This window comes from Chiloscyllium punctatum, chromosome 10 (assembly GCF_047496795.1).
Source record: "Chiloscyllium punctatum isolate Juve2018m chromosome 10, sChiPun1.3, whole genome shotgun sequence".
NCBI lineage: Eukaryota > Metazoa > Chordata > Chondrichthyes > Orectolobiformes > Hemiscylliidae > Chiloscyllium > Chiloscyllium punctatum.
In genome coordinates this window covers 121,503,967-121,516,267 of record NC_092748.1, presented here as the reverse complement: position 1 = coordinate 121,516,267, position 12,301 = coordinate 121,503,967, and the positions used below count along the sequence as shown (strand labels likewise).

The following is a 12,301-nucleotide window of genomic DNA, read 5'->3' as shown; positions in this document are numbered from 1 at the left end:
TTCCTCTGGGTGCTCCGGTTTCCTCCCACAGTCTAAACATGTACAGGTTAGGGTGGAATGGCCATGGGAAATTGCCCGTAGTGTTCAGGCTAGGTGGGTTAGCCATGGGAAACACAGGAATAGGGGAGGGGGGGGGGTTGGGTCTGATTGGGCTGTTCCTTGCAAAACTGATGTGTTCATTATCACTGAGTCTCAAAACCTATATGGCCATGAGAGGACTAGGAAATGGGGTTAGAATAGGGCTGAAGGGTCTGTTACTGGGCTGTAAAAAACTCAATGCTTTTTACACAGAAATGGGAGATGGCCATTCAGCCCATTGAATTCCTCAATCCCTGACAAAAAAATTAACAAATCTCTGGAAAACTCCAACCGTTGTCAGCATCTACAGATTCCGAGACCAGGATACGAGGCCAGCATGTAACCCACTAACTGACCCCGGATCATCAGGAAGCACTAGTCAGGGGCTGTGTCAGTGTCTCAGTGTAGGGGTTGGATCTCTGGGTGCCTCTGATGTAGCTCTCTGTCGCTCTGTGTATGTGTGCCTGCACCCATCTGCATCTCTATGTGTACCTCTGACACATTTTGTTATTCAAGGGATGTGGGTGTCACTGGCTGGTCCCAGCATTTATTACCCCGTCCCTAGTTGCCCCTTGAGGAGGTGGGGGTGAGCTGCCTTCTTGACCCGCTGCAGTCCATGTGCTGTGGGTAGACCCACAATGCTCTTAGGGAGGGAATTCCAGGATTCTGACCCAGTGACACTGAAGGAACAGCGATATATTTCCAAGTCAGGATGGTGAGGGGCTTGGAGGGGAACTGGCAGGGGGTGGTGTTCCCATGTATCTGCTGCCCTTGTCCTTCTCGATGGAAGTGGTTGTGGGTTTGGAAGTTGCTGCCTGAGGATCTTTGGTGAGTTTCTGCAGAGCATCTTGTAGATGGTACACACTGCTGTTACTGAGTGTGGGTGGGGGAGGGAGTGGGTGGTGAAGGAGATGGTTGGGGTGCTGCTTAATGTTGAAAGGAGATGGTTCAATCTTCTCTTATTGATGATGGTCACAGCCTGGCATTTATGTGGCGCAAATGTTCCTTGCCCCTTGTCAGCTCAAACCTGGATATTGTCCAGATCTTGTTGCATTTGAACATGGACTGCTCCAGTATCTGAGGAGTGGGGAATGGAGCTGAACATTGTGTAATCATCGGGGACCATCCCCACTTCTGACCTTAGGTATCTTTGTGTCAGTGTGCGTTTATATCTCAGTGTCAGTATGTATCTCAGTGTGTGTCTGTATCTGTGTCAGTCTGTATCTCAGCGTGAGTCTGTATCTCAGTGTGTGTTTTGTATCTGTGTCAGTTTGTATCTCAGTGTGTTTGTACCTCAGTGTGTGTCTGTATCTGTGTCAGTCTGTATCTCAGCGTGAGTCTGTATCTCAGTGTGTGTTTTGTATCTCAGTGTCAGTTTGTATCTCAGTGTCTGTATCTCAGTGTGTGTGTTTCTGTGTCAGTCTGTATCAGTGTGTGTTTGTATCTCAGTGTTAGTTTGTATCTCAGTGTGTGTCTGTATCTCAGTGTCAGTCTGTATCTCAGTGTCAGTCCGTATCTCAGTGTGTGTCTGTGTTTCAGTGTCAGTCTGTATCTCAGCGTGTGTCTGTATCTCAGTGTCAGTCTGTATCAGTGTGTGTCTGTATCTCAGTGTCAGTCTGTAGCTCAGTGTGTGTCTGTATCTCAGTGTCAGTCTGTATCAGTGTGTGTCTGTATCTCAGTGTCAGTCTGTAGCTCAGCATGTGTCTGTATCTCAGTGTCATTCTGTAGCTCAGTGTGTGTCTGTATCTCAGTGTCAGTCTGTATCTCAGTGTGTGTCTGTGTCTCAGTGTCAGTCTGTAGCTCAGTGTGTGTCTGTATCTCAGTGTCAGTCTGTATCTCAGTGTGTGTCTGTGTCTCAGTGTCAGTCTGTATCTCATTATGTGCATGTGCCTCAGTGTCAGTCTGTGTCTCAGTGTGTGTCTGTATGTCAGTGTGTGTCTGTATGTCGGTGTGTGTCTGTATGTGGGTGCGTGTGTGTATGTGGGTGCGTGTGTGTATGTCGGTGTGCGTGTTAATGTCAGTGTGCGTGTGTATGTCAGTGTGTGTCTGTATGTCGGTGTCTGTATGTCTATATGTCGGTGTGTGTCTGTATGTGGGTGTGGGTCTGTATGTCGGTGTGTGTCTGGATGTCGGTGTGTGTCTGTATGTCGGTGTTTGTATGTCTGTATGTCGGTGTGTGTCTGTATGTGGGTGTGCATGTGTATGTCGGTGTGTGTCTGTATGTCGGTGTGTGTCTGTATGTCAGTGTGTGTGTGTATGTCGGTGTGTGTGTGTATGTCAGTGTGTGTCTGTATATCGGTGTGTGTCTGTATGTGGGTGCGTGTGTGTATGTGGGTGCGTGTGTGTATGTCGGTGTGCGTGTTAATGTCAGTGTGCGTGTGTATGTCAGTGTGCGTGTGTATGTCAGTGTGTGTCTGTATGTCGGTGTCTGTATGTCTATATGTCGGTGTGTGTCTGTATGTGAGTGTGGGTCTGTATGTCGGTGTGTGTCTGGATGTCGGTGTGTGTCTGTATGTCGGTGTTTGTATGTCTGTATGTCGGTGTGTGTCTGTATGTGGGTGTGCATGTGTATGTCGGTGTGTGTCTGTATGTCGGTGTGTGTCTGTATGTCAGTGTGTGTCTGTATGTGGGTGTGTGTCTGTATGTCGGTGTGTGTCTGTACGTGGGTATGTGTCTGTATGTGGGTGTGTGTCTGTATGTCAGTGTGCGTGTGTATGTCGGTGTGCGTGTGTATGTCGGTGTGTGTCTGTATGTGGGTGTGTGTCTTTATGTGGGTGTCTGTATGTCGGTGTGCGTGTGTATGTTGGTGTGTGTCTGTATGTGGGTGTGTGTCTGTATGTGGGTGTGTCTATGTGGATGTGCGTGTGTATGTCGGTGTGTGTGTCTGTATGTCGGTGTGCGTCTGTATGTCGCGGTGTGTGTATGTCGGTGTGTGTCTGTATGTCGGTGTGTGTCTGTATGTGGGTGTGGGTGTGTGTATGTGGGTGTGTATGCGGGAGTGTGTGTGTATTTGGGTGTGTGTGAGTATGTGGGTGTGTGTCTGTATGTGGGTGTGTGTGTATATGTGGGTGTGTGTGTGTATGAGGGTGTGTGTGTGTATGTGGGTGTGTGTGTGTGTATGTGGGAGTGTGTGTGTATGTCGGTGTGTGTGTATGTGGGAGTGTGTGTGTATGTGGGTGTGTGTGTGTATGTGGGTCTGTGTGTGTATGTGGGTGTGTGTGTGTATGTGGGTCTGTGTGTGTATGTCGGTGTGTGTGTGTATGTGGGTGTGTGAGTGTGTGTCGGTGTGTGTGTGTATGTGGGTGTGTGAGTGTATGTGGGTGTGTGAGTGTATGTCGGTGTGTGTCTGTATGTGGGTGTGTGTGTGTATGTGGGTCTGTGTGTGTATGTGGGAGTGTGTGTGTATGCGGGTGTGTGTGTGTATGTGGGTGTGTGTTTGTGGGTGTGTGTGTGTATGTGGGTGTGTGTGTGTATGTGGGTCTGTGCGTGTATGTGGGTGTGTGTGTGTATGTGGGTGCGTGTGTGTGTATGTGGGTGTGTGTGTGTGTATGTGGGAGTGTGTGTGTATGTGGGTGCGTGTGTGTGTATGTGGGTGTGTGTGTGTGTATGTGGGAGTGTGTGTGTATGTGGGTGCGTGTGTGTGTATGTGGGTGTGTGTGTATGTGGGATTGTGTGTGTATGTGGGTGTGTGTGTATGTGGGAGTGTGTGTGTATGTGGGTGTGTGTGTGTATGTGGGTCTGTGTGTGTATGTGGGTGTGTGTGTGTATGTGGGTCTGTGTGTGTATGTGGGTGTGTGTTTGTGGGTGTGTGTGTGTATGTGGGTGTGTGTTTGTGGGTGTGTGTGTGTATGTGGGTGTGTGTGTGTATGTGGGTGCGTGTGTGTGTATGTGGGTGTGTGTGTGTGTATGTGGGAGTGTGTGTGTATGTGGGTGCGTGTGTGTGTATGTCGGTGTGTGTGTATGTGGGATTGTGTGTGTATGTGGGTGTGTGTGTATGTGGGAGTGTGTGTGTATGTGGGTGTGTGTGTGTATGTGGGTCTGTGTGTGTATGTGGGTGTGTGTGTGTATGTGGGTCTGTGTGTGTATGTGGGTGTGTGTTTGTGGGTGTGTGTGTGTATGTGGGTGTGTGTTTGTGGGTGTGTGTGTGTATGTGGGTGTGTGTGTATGTGGGAGTGTGTGTGCATGTGGGTGTGTGTGTGTATGTGGGTGTGTGTTTGTGGGTGTGTGTGTGTATGTGGGTGTGTGTGTGTATGTGGGTGTGTGTTTGTGGGTGTGTGTGTGTATGTGGGTGTGTGTGTGTATGTGGGTGCGTGTGTATGTGGGTGTGTGTTTGTGGGTGTGTGTGTGTATGTGGGTCTCTGTGTGTATGTGGGTGTGTGTCTGTATGTCGGTGTGTGTCTGTATGTGGGTGTGTGTCTGTATGTGGGAGTGTGAGTGTATGTGGGTGTGTGTGTGTATGTGGGTGTGGGTGTGTATGTGGGTGTGTGTGTGTATGTGGGTGTGTGTGTGCATGTCGGTGTGTGTGTGTATGTGGGTGTGTGTGTGTATGTGGGTGTGGGTGTGTATGTGGGTGTGTGTGTGTATGTGGGTGTGTCTGTATGTGGGTGTGTGTGTATGTGGGGGTGTGTGTGTATGTGGGTGCATGTGTGTGTATGTGGGTGTGTGAGTGTATGTGGGTGTGTGTGTGTATGCGGGAGTGTGTGTGTATTTGGGTGTGTGTGTGTATGTGGGTGTGTGTCTGTATGTGTGTGTGTGAGTGTATGTGGGTGTGTGTGTGTATGCGGGAGTGTGTGTGTATTTGGGTGTGTGTGTGTATGTGGGTGCGTGTGTATATGTGGGTGTGTGTGTGTATGTGGGAGTGTGTGTGTATGTGGGTGTGTGTTTGTGGGTGTGTGTGTATGTGGGTGTGTGTGTGTATGTGGGGGTGTGTGTGTATGTGGGTGTGTGAGTGTATGTCGGTGTGTGAGTGTATGTGGGTGTGTGGGTGTATGTGGGTGTGTGTCTGTATGTGGGTGTGTGTGTGTATGTCGGTGTGTGTGTATGTGGGTGTGTGTGTGTATGTGGGTGTGTGTGTGTATGTGGGTCTGTGTGTGTATGTGGGTGTGTGTGTGTATGTGGGTGTATGTGTGTGTATGTGGGAGTGTGTGTGTATGTGGGAGTGTGTGTGTATGTGGTCTGTGTGTGTATGTGGGTCTGTGTGTGTATGTGGGGGTGTGTGTGTATGTGGGTCTGTGTGTGTATGTGGGTGTGTGTGTGTGGGTGTGTGTGTGTATGTGGGTGTGTGTGTATGTGGGAGTGTGTGTGTATGTGGGTGTGTGTGTATGTGGGTGTGTGTTTGTGGGTGTGTGTGTGTATGTGGGTGTGTGTGTGTATGTGGGTGTGTGTGTGTATGTGGGTGTGTGTTTGTGGGTGTGTGTGTGTATGTGGGTCTCTGTGTGTATGTGGGTGTGTGTCTGTATGTCGGTGTGTGTCTGTATGTGGGTGTGTGTCTGTATGTGGGTGTGTGTGTATGTCGGTGTGTGTGTGTATGTGGGTGTGTGTGTATGTGGGTGTGTGAGTGTATGTCGGTGTGTGAGTGTATGTGGGTGTGTGGGTGTATGTGGGTGTGTGTCTGTATGTGGGTGTGTGTGTGTATGTCGGTGTGTGTGTATGTGGGTGTGTGAGTGTATGTGGGTGTGTGTGTGTATGTGGGTGTGTGTGTGTATGTGGGTCTGTGTGTGTATGTGGGTGTGTGTGTGTATGTGGGTGTATGTGTGTGTATGTGGGAGTGTGTGTGTATGTCGGTGTGTGTGTGTATGTGGGTCTGTGTGTGTATGTGGGTGTGTGTGTGTATGTGGGTCTGTGTGTGTATGTGGGTGTGTGTTTGTGGGTGTGTGTGTGTGTATGTGGGTGTGTGTGTGTATGTGGGAGTGTGTGTGTATGTGGGGGTGTGTGTGTATGTAGGTGTGTGTTTGTGGGTGTGTGTGTATGTGGGTGTGGGTGTGTATGTGGGTCTGTGTGTGTGTATGTGGGTGTGTGTTTGTGGGTGTGTGTGTGTATGTGGGTGAGTGTGTGTATGTGGGAGTGTGTGTGTATGTGGGTGTGTGTGTGTATGTGGGTCTGTGTGTGTGTATGTGGGTGTGTGTTTGTGGGTGTGTGTGTGTATGTGGGTGAGTGTGTGTATGTGGGAGTGTGTGTGTTTGTGGGTGTGTGTGTATATGTGGGTGTGTGTGTGTGTATGTGGCTCTGTGTGTGTATGTGGGTGTGTGTGTATATGGGTGCGTGTGTGTGTATGTGGGTGTGTGTGTGTGTATGTGGGATTGTGTGTGTATGTGGGTGTGTGTGTGTAAGTGGGTGTGTGTGTGTATGTGGGTGTGTGTGTATGTGGGAGTGTGTGTGTATGTGGGGGTGTGTGTGTATGTGGTCTGTGTGTGTATGTGGGTCTGTGTGTGTATGTGGGGGTGTGTGTGTATGTGGGTCTGTGTGTGTATGTGGGTGTGTGTGTGTGGGTGTGTGTGTGTATGTGGGTGTGTGTGTATGTGGGAGTGTGTGTGTATGTGGGTGTGTGTGTGTATGTGGGTGTGTGTTTGTGGGTGTGTGTGTGTATGTGGGTGTGTGTGTGTATGTGGGTGTGTGTTTGTGGGTGTGTGTGTGTATGTGGGTGTGTGTGTGTATGTGGGTGTGTGTGTGTATGTGGGTGTGTGTTTGTGGGTGTGTGTGTGTATGTGGGTCTCTGTGTGTATGTGGGTGTGTGTCTGTATGTCGGTGTGTGTCTGTATGTGGGTGTTTTTCTGTATGTGGGTGTGTGTGTGTATGTCGGTGTGTGTGTGTATGTGGGTGTGTGTGTATGTGGGTGTGAGTGTATGTCGGTGTGTGAGTGTATGTGGGTGTGTGGGTGTATGTGGGTGTGTGTCTGTATGTGGGTGTGTGTGTGTATGTCGGTGTGTGTGTGTATGTGGCTGTGTGAGTGTATGTGGGTGTGTGTGTGTATGTGGGTGTGTGTGTGTATGTGGGTGTGTGTGTATCTGGGTGTGTGTGTGTATGTCGGTGTGTGTGTGTATGTGGGTGTGTGTGTATGTGGGTGTGTGAGTGTATGTGGGTGTGCGTGTGTATGTGGGTGTGTGTGTGTATGTGGGTGTGGGTGTGGGTGTGTATGTGGGTGTGGGTGTGTATGTCGGTGTGTGTGTGCATGTGGGTGTGTGAGTGTATGTCGGTGTGTGTGTGTATGTGGATGTGTGAGTGTATGTGGGTGTGTGTGTTTATGTGGGTGTGTGTGTATGTGCGTGTGTGTCTGTATGTGGGTGTGGGTGTGTATGTGGGTGTGTGTGTGTATGTGGGTGTGGGTGTGTATGTGGGTGTGGGTGTGTATGTCGGTGTGTGTGTGTATGTCGGTGTGTGTGTGTATGTGGGTGTGTGAGTGTATGTCGGTGTGTGTGTGTATGTGGGTGTGTGAGTGTATGTGGATGTGTGTGTGTATGTGGGTGTGTGTGTGTATGTGGGTGTGTGAGTGTACGTGGGTGTGTGAGTGTATGTCGGTGTGTGTGTATGTGGGTGTGTGTGTGTATGTGGGTGTGTGTGTATGTGGGTGTGGGAGTGTATGTGGGTGTGGGTGTGTATGTGGGTGTGTGTCTGTATGTGGGTGTGTGAGTGTATGTCGGTGTGTGTGTGTATGTGGGTGTGTGAGTGTATGTCGGTGTGTGTGTGTATGTGGGTGTGTGTGTGTATGTGGGTGTGTGAGTGTATGTGGGTGTGTGAGTGCATGTCGGTGTGTGTGTGTATGTGGGTGTGTGTGTGTATGTGGGTGTGGGAGTGTATGTGGGTGTGGGTGTGTATGTGGGTGTGTGTCTGTATGTGGGTGTGTGAGTGTATGTGGGTGTGTGTGTGTATGTCGGTGTGTGTGTGTATGTGGGTGTGTGTGTGTATGTCGGTGTGTGTGTATGTCGGTGTGTGTGTGTATGTCGGTGTGTGTGTGTATGTCGGTGTGTGAGTGTATGTGGGTGTGTGAGTGTATGTGGGTATGTGAGTGTATGTCGGTGTGTGTGTGTATGTGGGTGTGTGAGTGTATGTGGGTGTGTGAGTGCATGTGGGTGTGTGTGTATGTGGGTGTGTGTGTGTATGTCGGTGTGTGTGTATGTCGGTGTGTGTGTGTATGTGGGTGTGTGAGTGTATGTGGGTGTGTGTCTGTATGTGGGTGTGTGTCTGTATGTCGGTGTGTGTGTGTATGTGGGTGTGTGTCTGTATGTGGGTGTGTGTCTGTATGTGGGTGTGTGTGTGTATGTGGGTGTGTGAGTGTATGTGGGTGTGTGTGTGTATGTCGGTGTGTGTGTGTATGTGGGTGTGTGTGTGAGTGTATGTCGGTGTGTCTGTGTATGTGGGTGTGTGTGTGTATGTGGGTGTGTGAGTGTATGTGGGTGTGTGTCTGTATGTGGGTGTGTGTCTGTATGTCGGTGTGTGAGTGTATGTGGGTGTGTGTCTGTATGTGGGTGTGTGTCTGTATGTCGGTGTGTGTGTGTATGTGGTTGTGTGTGTGTATGTGGGTGTGTGTCTGTATGTGGGTGTGTGAGTGTATGTGGGTGTGGGTGTGTATGTGGGTCTGTGTGTGTGTATGTGGGTGTGTGTTTGTGGGTGTGTGTGTGTATGTGGGTGAGTGTGTGTATGTGGGAGTGTGTGTGTATGTGGGTGTGTGTGTGTATGTGGGTCTGTGTGTGTGTATGTCGGTGTGTGTGTGTATATGGGTGTGTGTCTGTATGTGGGTGTGTGTCTGTATGTCGATGTGTGAGTGTATGTGGGTGTGTGTCTGTATGTGGGTGTGTGTCTGTATGTCGGTGTGTGTGTGTATGTGGGTGTGTGTGTGTATGTGGGTGTGTGTCTGTATGTGGGTGTGGGAGTGTATGTGGGTGTGGGTGTGTATGTGGGTGTGTGTCTGTATGTGGGTGTGTGAGTGTATGTGGGTGTGTGTGTGTATGTGGGTGTGTGAGTGTATGTGGGTATGTGTGTGTATGTGGGTGTGTGCGTGTATGTGGGTGTGTGAGTGTATGTGGGTGTGTGAGTGTATGTCGGTGTGTGTGTATGTGGGTGTGTGTGTGTATGTGGGTGTGTGTGTATGTGGGTGTGGGAGTGTATGTGGGTGTGGGTGTGTATGTGGGTGTGTGTCTGTATGTGGGTGTGTGAGTGTATGTCGGTGTGTGTGTGTGTATGTGGGTGTGTGAGTGTATGTCGGTGTGTGTGTGTATGTGGGTGTGTGTGTGTATGTGGGTGTGTGAGTGCATGTCGGTGTGTGTGTGTATGTGGGTGTGTGTGTGTATGTGGGTGTGGGAGTGTATGTGGGTGTGGGTGTGTATGTGGGTGTGTGTCTGTATGTGGGTGTGTGAGTGTATGTGGGTGTGTGTGTGTATGTCGGTGTGTGTGTGTATGTCGGTGTGTGTGCGTATGTGGGTGTGTGTGTGTATGTCGGTGTGTGTGTATGTCGGTGTGTGTGTGTATGTCGGTGTGTGTGTGTATGTCGGTGTGTGAGTGTATGTGGGTGTGTGAGTGTATGTGGGTATGTGAGTGTATGTCGGTGTGTGTGTGTATGTGGGTGTGTGAGTGTATGTGGGTGTGTGAGTGCATGTGGGTGTGTGTGTATGTGGGTGTGTGTGTGTATGTCGGTGTGTGTGTATGTCGGTGTGTGTGTGTATGTGGGTGTGTGAGTGTATGTGGGTGTGTGTCTGTATGTGGGTGTGTGTCTGTATGTCGGTGTGTGTGTGTATGTGGGTGTGTGTCTGTATGTGGGTGTGTGTGTGTATGTGGGTGTGTGAGTGTATGTGGGTGTGTGTGTGTATGTCGGTGTGTGTGTGTATGTGGCTGTGTGTGTGAGTGTATGTCGGTGTGTCTGTGTATGTGGGTGTGTGTGTGTATGTCGGTGTGTGTGTGTATGTCGGTGTGTGTGTGTATGTCGGTGTGTGAGTGTATGTGGGTGTGTGAGTGTATGTGGGTATGTGAGTGTATGTGGGTGTGTGTCTGTATGTGGGTGTGTGTGTATGTGGGAGTGTGTGTGTATGCGGGTGTGTGTGTGTATGTGGGTGTGTGTTTGTGGGTGTGTGTGTGTATGTGGGTGTGTGTGTGTATGTGGGTGTGTGTTTGTGGGTGTGTGTGTGTATGTGGGTGTGTGTGTATGTGGGTGTGTGTGTGTGTATGTGGGTGTGTGTATGTGGGTGTGTGTGTGTATGTGGGTGTGTGTCTGTATGTCGGTGTGTGTCTGTATGTGGGTGTTTTTCTGTATGTGGGTGTGTGTGTGTATGTCGGTGTGTGTGTGTATGTGGGTGTGTGTGTATGTGGGTGTGTGAGTGTATGTCGGTGTGTGAGTGTATGTGGGTGTGTGGGTGTATGTGGGTGTGTGTCTGTATGTGGGTGTGTGTGTGTATGTCGGTGTGTGTGTGTATGTCGGTGTGTGTGTGTATGTGGGTGTGTGAGTGTATGTGGGTGTGTGTGTGTATGTGGGTGTGTGTGTATCTGGGTGTGTGTGTGTATGTCGGTGTGTGTGTGTATGTGGGTGTGTGTGTATGTGGGTGTGTGAGTGTATGTGGGTGTGCGTGTGTATGTGGGTGTGTGTGTGTATGTGGGAGTGTGTGTGTATGTCGGTGTGTGTGTGCATGTGGGTGTGTGAGTGTATGGCGGTGTGTGTGTGTATGTGGATGTGTGAGTGTATGTGGGTGTGTGTGTTTATGTGGGTGTGTGTGTATGTGCGTGTGTGTCTGTATGTGGGTGTGGGTGTGTATGTGGGTGTGTGTGTGTATGTGGGTGTGGGTGTGTATGTGGGTGTGGGTGTGTATGTCGGTGTGTGTGTGTATGTCGGTGTGTGAGTGTATGTCGGTGTGTGTGTGTATGTGGGTGTGTGAGTGTATGTGGATGTGTGTGTGTATGTGGGTGTGTGTGTGTATGTGGGTGTGTGAGTGTACGTGGGTGTGTGAGTGTATGTCGGTGTGTGTGTATGTGGGTGTGTGTGTGTATGTGGGTGTGTGTGTATGTGGGTGTGGGAGTGTATGTGGGTGTGGGTGTGTATGTGGGTGTGTGTCTGTATGTGGGTGTGTGAGTGTATGTCGGTGTGTGTGTGTATGTGGGTGTGTGAGTGTGTGTCGGTGTGTGTGTGTGTGTATGTGGGTGTGTGTGTGTATGTGGGTGTGTGAGTGTATGTGGGTGTGTGAGTGCATGTCGGTGTGTGTGTGTATGTGGGTGTGTGTGTGTATGTGGGTGTGGGAGTGTATGTGGGTGTGGGTGTGTATGTGGGTGTGTGTCTGTATGTGGGTGTGTGAGTGTACGTGGGTGTGTGAGTGTATGTCGGTGTGTGTGTATGTGGGTGTGTGTGTGTATGTGGGTGTGTGTGTGTATGTGGGTGTGTGTGTATGTGGGTGTGGGAGTGTATGTGGGTGTGGGTGTGTATGTGGGTGTGTGTCTGTATGTGGGTGTGTGAGTGTATGTCGGTGTGTGTGTGTATGTGGGTGTGTGAGTGTATGTCGGTGTGTGTGTGTATGTGGGTGTGTGTGTGTATGTGGGTGTGTGAGTGTATGTGGGTGTGTGTGTGTATGTGGGTGTGGGAGTGTATGTGGGTGTGGGTGTGTATGTGGGTGTGTGTCTGTATGTGGGTGTGTGAGTGTATGTGGGTGTGTGTGTGTATGTCGGTGTGTGTGTGTATGTCGGTGTGTGTGTATGTGGGTGTGTGTGTGCATGTCGGTGTGTGTGTATGTCGGTGTGTGTGTGTATGTCGGTGTGTGTGTGTATGTCGGTGTGTGAGTGTATGTGGGTGTGTGAGTGTATGTGGGTATCTGAGTGTATGTCGGTGTGTGTGTGTATGTGGGTGTGTGAGTGTATGTGGGTGTGTGAGTGCATGTGGGTGTGTGTGTATGTGGGTGTGTGTGTGTATGTCGGTGTGTGTGTATGTCGGTGTGTGTGTGTATGTGGGTGTGTGAGTGTATGTGGGTGTGTGTCTGTATGTCGGTGTGTGTGTCTGTATGTCGGTGTGTGTGTCTGTATGTGGGTGTGTGTCTGTATGTGGGTGGGTGTCTGTATGTGGGTGTGTGTGTGTATGTGGGTGTGTGTGTGTATGTGGGTGTGTGAGTGTATGTGGGTGTGTGTGTGTATGTCGGTGTGTGTGTGTATGTGGGTGTGTGTGTGAGTGTATGTCGGTGTGTCTGTGTATGTGGGTGTGTGTGTGTATGTGGGTGTGTGAGTGTATGTGGGTGTGTGTCTGTATGTGGGTGTGTGTCTG

The 12,301-nt window shown here is 50.0% G+C and overlaps 1 protein-coding gene across 1 annotated transcript in view; it reads right to left on the bottom strand.

Moving 5' to 3' along the window:
• The window catches only part of LOC140482510 (chondroitin sulfate synthase 2-like), a 79,431-nt gene that overhangs the window by 1,888 nt on the left and 65,242 nt on the right, over window positions 1–12,301 (bottom strand). The window lies entirely within an intron of this gene.